Source organism: Leptonychotes weddellii, chromosome 5 (assembly GCF_054177405.1).
Source record: "Leptonychotes weddellii isolate Sample4059 chromosome 5, ASM5417740v2, whole genome shotgun sequence".
Taxonomy (NCBI): domain Eukaryota; kingdom Metazoa; phylum Chordata; class Mammalia; order Carnivora; family Phocidae; genus Leptonychotes; species Leptonychotes weddellii.
In genome coordinates this window covers 20,145,630-20,153,000 of record NC_138373.1, presented here as the reverse complement: position 1 = coordinate 20,153,000, position 7,371 = coordinate 20,145,630, and the positions used below count along the sequence as shown (strand labels likewise).

Here is a 7,371-nt window from a genome sequence, read left to right as displayed (position 1 = left end):
TCTCTGCAGTGTTGGTCGCGTGCTCACAGGAGGCTTTGCCTCTGCAGATTACCACAGGAGTTCCGCATGCCCCCTCTCACCATGGTAAAAAGAGAAAAAGACGGTTCTGTCTTGGAGATAGAATATCTCCCGGAGAGAACCTTTGGCAGGTGGAATCCAATTTCTTGATATTTCTGAAACTGGGATCTGTTATAACTAGAAAATGCCGAAGGATAACGGGCTCCTGCTGCTAACCAAACACTCAGATAAAAATGCAAGTGCCTCAGCCAAGCACAAACCAGTCTTTTCATAAAACAGTGGCCTTCTGAGCACATATTGTAGTAGTTCCGTGTCCAGCAGCTCATGGTCATGGCTCTGTGGTTCTTTTCCCCTTTAAAGGTCTTGATTAGGCCAATTCCTTTCTTCTTTGTGTTTGAGAAATGTGGATTTAGGCTGTTTCAAACTGAAACTTGGGTTTCCATTACCTTGTTGGCATCTTGCACCCATTGTCAATCCAGTTCTCTCATCTGGTCTGTCTTGTGGTTCCAGTCAGTGAACAGTCAAAGGTCGTGAGACAGGCATGTGCGCACCTACAACATCATGTTCAAAAGTACAACCATGACCTTGTCTTCTCATTCTCAAAAATCTGTGCTCAGCTGTTTCAAACCTCCTGTGTCCTTGTTAGTAATGGCCAATTAGAAATCACTGAATCCTTTCCCTATAATGGTCAGAGGCTGCCAATTTATAGTAATTTGGACATAAGTGCCAATGGGAAATGTACATTATTCAAGCTACTTTGACTGTGACAGAAACCCAGTGCAGGCTAGCTGAAATAAAAAAGGAACTTGCCAGCTCTTATAACTGAAAAGTCAGGCAGAGGTAGAGCTGGGTAGGTACTCAGATTATGATAGGAACCTGTTTTCTCTGTCCCTGACTTTCCTTCTGTATAGAGTGCAGCCTTTTACCACATGGCAGCAAGGTAACTCCAGGCTTACTTGGGCCCAACAGTCCAAGATCCTAAAGGAAACATGTACATTTCTCTCAGTAGCACAGCAAAAGTCCCCCAGTGGACCCTGAAAAGCTTTCTGTGAGTCACATACCCATCCCTGACTCAGTAGTTGTAGCCTGAGACTGGAGTTCTGACTACGTCTGGGCATGTGCCTGAACTTGAGGGTGGGGGTTGGGTGGTCAGTTGGGGAGGGAAGAAGGGAGAGGATTTTTTTCTTAAAGGAAAGAAGGAATACAGGGAAGACAAAACATTATATGCCCCCAGAAATGAGGTTTTCCATAGATAGTTTGGGTGGAGCAGAAGTGACACCATATTTCAATGGCATCCTTGGTGGATCTGTTACTTCCAGAGGCTACATCTGATATGTATTGGATGGCCCAGTCTGTGACCCAAGCCTCTGTGTTTGTCTCAGAGCCCAGAAAGTAGCAGCATAAGAACAATGGGTCGGTAGGTCATAATCAATCACTTCTTGGACTGAGTAGGACTCAGGATGAAGGGTGGTCTACTGGAGCATGATTGGAAAGGGTGGCCATTCCTAACCAATGTAGTCCAGTCCAGAGCACCAAGGACATACATTCCCAGCTATGGCTTTTAGAGGAGGAGGTAGTGATGGTTGGAGGTTTTGCATATGATTCTAGGCAGAGGCCTTCTAGTTAGTGCCTACTTATTCTTCAGAACTTAGCTCAAATACTGCTTCCCCAGGGGAGCCTTTTCTGGACTCCACTTGCCAAGAGTAGGCCAGACCCTCTGGCTATGTGCTCCTATCTAATACCTTGTGTTTTCCATCACAGCACTCAATGCACTTAATGCAGTGACCTTTTATTTTTTTATGATTTTGTTTATTTATTTGAGAGAGAGAGAGAGGAGAGAGGGGAGAGCATAGAGGAAGAGTGAGAGAGAGAAGCAGACTCCCTGATGAGCAGAGAGCCCAATGTGGGGCTCAATCCCAGGACCCTGAGATCATGACCTGAGCTGAAGAGAGATACTTAACAGGCACCCCTAATGCAGTGATTTTATGTTGCCATATGTAAATCACTCTTATCTGTGATTGCTTGATAAATATCTAGCTCCTGCACTAGGAGGTGAGCTTCTTGAGGGTGGGAACTATTGAATACACAGTACTTAGCCCAGTGTCAGCACATTAATAATCACACAGTACCTTTTTTTTTTTTTTTTAAAAAGATGAATGAATGATACCTAATTTCTGGTAACAGTGACTGATTTTAGTATGAAAATGTAACAAACTGCCTCTTCTTCTTCCTAAACTATCACATAGTTTGAACTTTTCACTTATTTCCTCACTTGCCTAAATGAATGAGGTGATATTTTAGGTAGCCTAGGTGACCAAAAAGCAGCAGCAGACTGGATAGTCAGCCCCCAAATAATCAGGAGCCCTCTTTTACTATATACGATTTAAATGAAAAAAATATATCAGGAACATAATCAAAAATCATAGAAATCTGGAGCTTAGTGAAGTTCTTGGCAGAAAACCAGGACATGCTACTCCTGAATATCACTGTTAACTATAGTTTCCTCTTGTAACCTCTAATTGTGTTGAATAATAATAATGAGTTTAGTAATAAAAATGAATGCCAAATTCCCACCATTTTGTTTAAAACATGTCAGAAAGGGGCGCATGGGTTGTTAAGTGCCCGACTCTTGGTTTTGGCTCAGGTCATGATCTCATGGGTCGTGAGATCTTGCCCTGCATGGGGCTCTGCACTGAGCAGGGAATCCACTTGAGTATTCTCTCCCTCTTCCCCTCCCCCTACTCATGCATGCTCGCGCATGTATTCTCTCTCTCTCTAAAATAAATAAATCTTTAAAACATGTTGGATGGTAATTTCAAGCCTGGAGTATTATGAGCATGTAGATGTATATACCTATGCATTGAGCCTCACCTCCGCCCTCCCTCCTCCCATGTACCATGTGTGTGTGGTCCTTCAGGCTTTATGATCACAGGTTTATATGTCAGCCTCCTCTGGTATGGGCAACCGGAAGGTAGGGATTATTCAGTTATTCAAAAAAATCCAGATTATTTAATAACATTTCTGTTACTTCTTTAAAAAGCAAAACTGTTCTGAAACTTTTTATTATGTAGCTTTGAATTAATAAGAAAAGAAACCACTAGAGAAACTAATTATGTTTTAAATCTTTTTTTCTTTCCCTAGTACAATTTTAGATCTTCATGATGCTATGTTTAATTTGATTTGCCTGGTCCCCCTGGGCATTGCAGTAATTCCGATTCTGGTTTGGAGCCCATTCTCACTCAGGAACAAGACAGACTACACAGGGGCTCTTTAAGACCAATGCTGGCTATCATGAGATTCAAACAAAACTTCAGTTGTTTATCTGTTCTGATAGAGTTTACATTATACCAGAAGGCAAACTGTTCTTTATAACCTCTAATTTGTTTAGAAAACAAAACAGAGAACACAAAAAAATCCAACACGTTTTAGGGCTTTTTGATTATAATAATAAACTTAATAAGAAAGTTAAATATGAGTTAAGGCCTCTCTGTTGGCTGTTTCCAAGTGGTCTTTTGGCCTGGTCACAACCTGTTATTCCTCACCCTTGAATCACTCCATGAGTTGGTTTGGTTTCCCAGAGTCCACCTGACTATGCATGCCACTTCCTTTTATTTTAAGCCCTATACTGCTTCTTCAGCTGGTCCTATTAGTGAAGACATCATTTTTTTTCTTCCATTAAGTAATACCATATCACCATCATCTGTAGATTCCCCTGTGACTAATAGTGGTCAAATCTGGGGAATTCAGGGACCGGAGAACCCATATAACCCAGATTTATACTGCTCAGGGTCTTAGGCACAAAGCTTTTAGCTACGAAGAAACAGGGACTCAACTTCAGCTATCTTAAATAAAGAGGTTTCTTGTAAGGATCCAGTAGGCAAATTCATAGGCATGGGGGACAGGACATAAAATAGATTGAATCATAGAAGGACTAGAGTGAGAAAGGCAAGGGCTGAGGTGGCTTTCTCTGCCTCTGACATCTTTATTTCACTATTCCCTCACTCTCTCTCAATCTCTCTCTCTCTCACACACACTCACAGACACACACACACTCACACACACTCACTCACACACACACACACTCAAACATACACTCAACTGAGCACCAGAGCTTTCAGGTTAGTTGCTTGCTCTCATTTAACTGACTCAGACTCTGCGTGCCTGTTGGATTCTCTCTTTTTTAAAAAGTTTTATTTATTTATTTATTGTTAAGTAATCGCTACACCCATAGTGGGGCTCGAACTCACAACCCTGAGATCAAGAGTTGCATGTTCTTCCCAGCCAGGAACCCCTGTTAGATTCTCTTACCCAAGAACAGTCATTGCTTAGCATGACATGTTGTTTATATTGGTGTGCTGAAGATGCTTGACAACTGGCTCTCTGAAAAAAAAGATGTATACATATATAACTTTATTATACATTTTACTGATAAAAAGGATGTGTAGCATATGAACTTATAAATAATACAATATACCTACTCCTTATTGTAAATTTCATACACCTATAATTTCAGTGTGACTTGTTATTTCTTTTTTTTGTTGTCATTTCTTAAAATTCCACTGTTAGTCTTTATAATTCACAACAATAGTCATGAAATCAAGACTATGAATAAGCTTGATTACTATTCAGTTCAACAAAGAACTCACGTATGTCATAGACCAAGGAGTGTAGTTACAACCTAAATGTTGTTTTATATTTTTGTTTATGTTAACTAGTAAGACAAAACTGAAATAACAAAGACATACTTCTGAACTTTACTCGATCATTAATGATGTGAGCAACTTCTCTGATGGACTGATGATAGGTTTTGAATACTAGAAAGAATATGTCCTCAATTTCCCGTGCTTTTCACAGTGTAACAGCTATACACATGACAGTTTTGAGTTTTATCTGCATTATTTTTTTTAAGATTTTATTTTATTTTATTTTGACAGAGAGAGATACAACAAGAGAGGAACACAGGCGGGGGAGTGGGAGAGAGAGAGGCAGGCTCTCCATGGAGCAGGGAGCCCTATACAGGACTTGATCCCAGGACCCTGGGATCATGAACTGAGCTGAAGGCAGACACTTAACAACTGAGTCACCCAGGCGCCCCTTGTCTGCATTATTAACATTTTCTTTACTACTTTCTTAAGTCTAGACCAGAGGCTGGCAAACTATAGACTGTGGGCCAAATCCAACCTATGGTCTCTTTCTGTACAGTCTGAGATATAAGAAAAATTTTTGCATTTTTAGAGGCTTGTTAAACAAATAATTATTGTGTGACAGGAACTGTATGTGACTCACAAGCTGAAAATATGTGGCTCCTCTTTTTTTTTAAGATTTTATTTATTTATTTGAGAGAGTGAGAGAGAGAGCATGAGCAGGGGGAGGGGGAGGGGCAGAGGGAGAGGGAGAAGCAGACTCCCCACCCAGCAGGGAGCCCAACACAGGACTCCATCCCTGGACCCCGAGATCATGACCTGAGCTGACATTTAACCAATTGAGCCACCCAGGCGCCCCTATCTGGCTCTTTATAGAAAAGTTTGCCAACCCCTGGTCTAGATAATCAACAAAACAAAACAATAATATATACTGATTTCCATGGTATAAGTAAATCCATTATGGCTAATTTCAGGCTATAATATAAATGTGATATTACTGAATACAGATTTAGGGGAAGTGATGCTCAGTAACATATGATTATAAGATAAAAACAAAAACAAAATCAGAGAGGGAGACAAACCATGAGAGACTCTGGACTCCGGGAAACAAACTGAGGGTTACAGAAGGGAGGGGGTGGAGGGAAGGGGTAGCTGGGTGATGGGTATTAAGGAGGGCACGTGTTGTGATGAGCACTGGGTGTTATACGCAACTAATGAATCATTGAACACTACATCAAAAACTAATGACATACTATATGTTGGCTAACTGAACACAATTAAAAGAATAAATAAAAAAGTATAAAAACCAGCTTAAAAATAATCATAATACCAGATGTAAATGCTGTATCACCATACAGATATAGCAGGCATTGATTGCATTAAAAGCATAAGTAATAGTAAAATATAGTAACGAGAAAGTAATGTTTTGAGTACTTACCACTTTCGTTTTTAATATCATTTCCTTAATCATAACCTTACATTATTTATTTTTTAATAATTGCTATGTTTAAAAACCAGCTTGAGGAATTCCTGAAAAGTTGACAAGTCTCTCACCAGCCAGGATGAGCAGGCTCCAGCATAGCACTGGGTGCACATCATAAGAGTACTCACTGGGTTGCTACTACTTGGTCTGTGGGTAGATGTTCAGGAAGTAGTGGAAGCAATGTAGGCAGAGTAAACCTGATTCATATGCTGAGTTCTCTGATCCAAGCCAGCATACTGCAGTAAGAGAATTCAAAATGGTATATTTCCTGAATTTGTTTTCATTTTGTTTTCCCTAAAATCAGCAAAGTTCTTTTAGGGGCTGGAGATAGGGAAAACTAGGGATGGGGATGGTGACTGTATTATTTTCTAATCCTGAAATGGGGATCTAAAGGTGGTGAAGAAGTTTGGACTTGTGCAAACTTTAATATGCCCCATGAGGAAAGAATCAGTGAACTTAAAGATAGGTCAATAGAAATTACTCAAGCTCAAACACAAAGAGAGTGAGGGAAAAAAAAGAATAGAGCACCCAAGAGACTTAGGACAATATGAAAGAGTCAAACATACTTTTTAATGGAATTCCTCCCACCCCAAAAGAAAATGGAACAGGTTAGAAGAAATATTTGAAGAGACAATAGCCAAGAATTTTTCAAAAAATAATGAAAGACATCAAACCCAGAAGCTCAAGCTCTAAATAGCTCAGAGAACCAGGAAAAAACCAGGATAAATATTAAAAACCCTACCAACCATACGAAACAAAAAACACCTAGACACATCATATGCAAACTGATGAAAACCAAAGATAAAAATAAACCACTGATGGTAGCCAGAGAAATAAGATACATTACATGGAGAGGAACAAAAATTGGATTAGCAGCACACTTTTCATCAGAAACAATGCAAGACAGAAGACAATGTAATGACATCTTCAAAATGTTGAAAGAAAAAAAACTCGTCAACTTAAAATTTTTTTTTTTTTAAAGATTTTATTCATTTATTTGAGAGAGAATGAGATAGAGAGAGCATGAGAGGGGGGAGGGTCAGTGGGAGAAGCAGACTCCCTGCTGAGCAGGGAGCCCGATGCGGGACTCGATCCCGGGACTCCAGGATCATGACCTGAGCTGAAGGCAGTCGCTTAACCAACTGAGACACCCAGGCGCCCCTCAACTTAAAATTTTATAAACAATGCAAATATCTTTAAAAAATTAGGGTGAAAAAACAAACTGAG

At 40.0% G+C, this 7,371-nt stretch overlaps 1 long non-coding RNA gene across 2 annotated transcripts in view; it reads right to left on the bottom strand.

Annotated features, from left to right (window-relative positions):
* Positions 1–2,267: 2,267 nt before the first annotated feature.
* LOC115940086 (uncharacterized) overlaps positions 2,268–7,371 on the bottom strand; it is a 19,209-nt gene continuing 14,105 nt past the window's right edge. For both annotated transcript variants that reach the window (XR_014145311.1, XR_004074883.2), the window contains 2 exons: positions 6,273–6,380; positions 2,268–4,398 (listed from right to left, as the gene is read on the bottom strand). This is a non-coding gene — a long non-coding RNA (uncharacterized LOC115940086). The remainder of the gene's footprint in view (positions 4,399–6,272; positions 6,381–7,371) is intronic.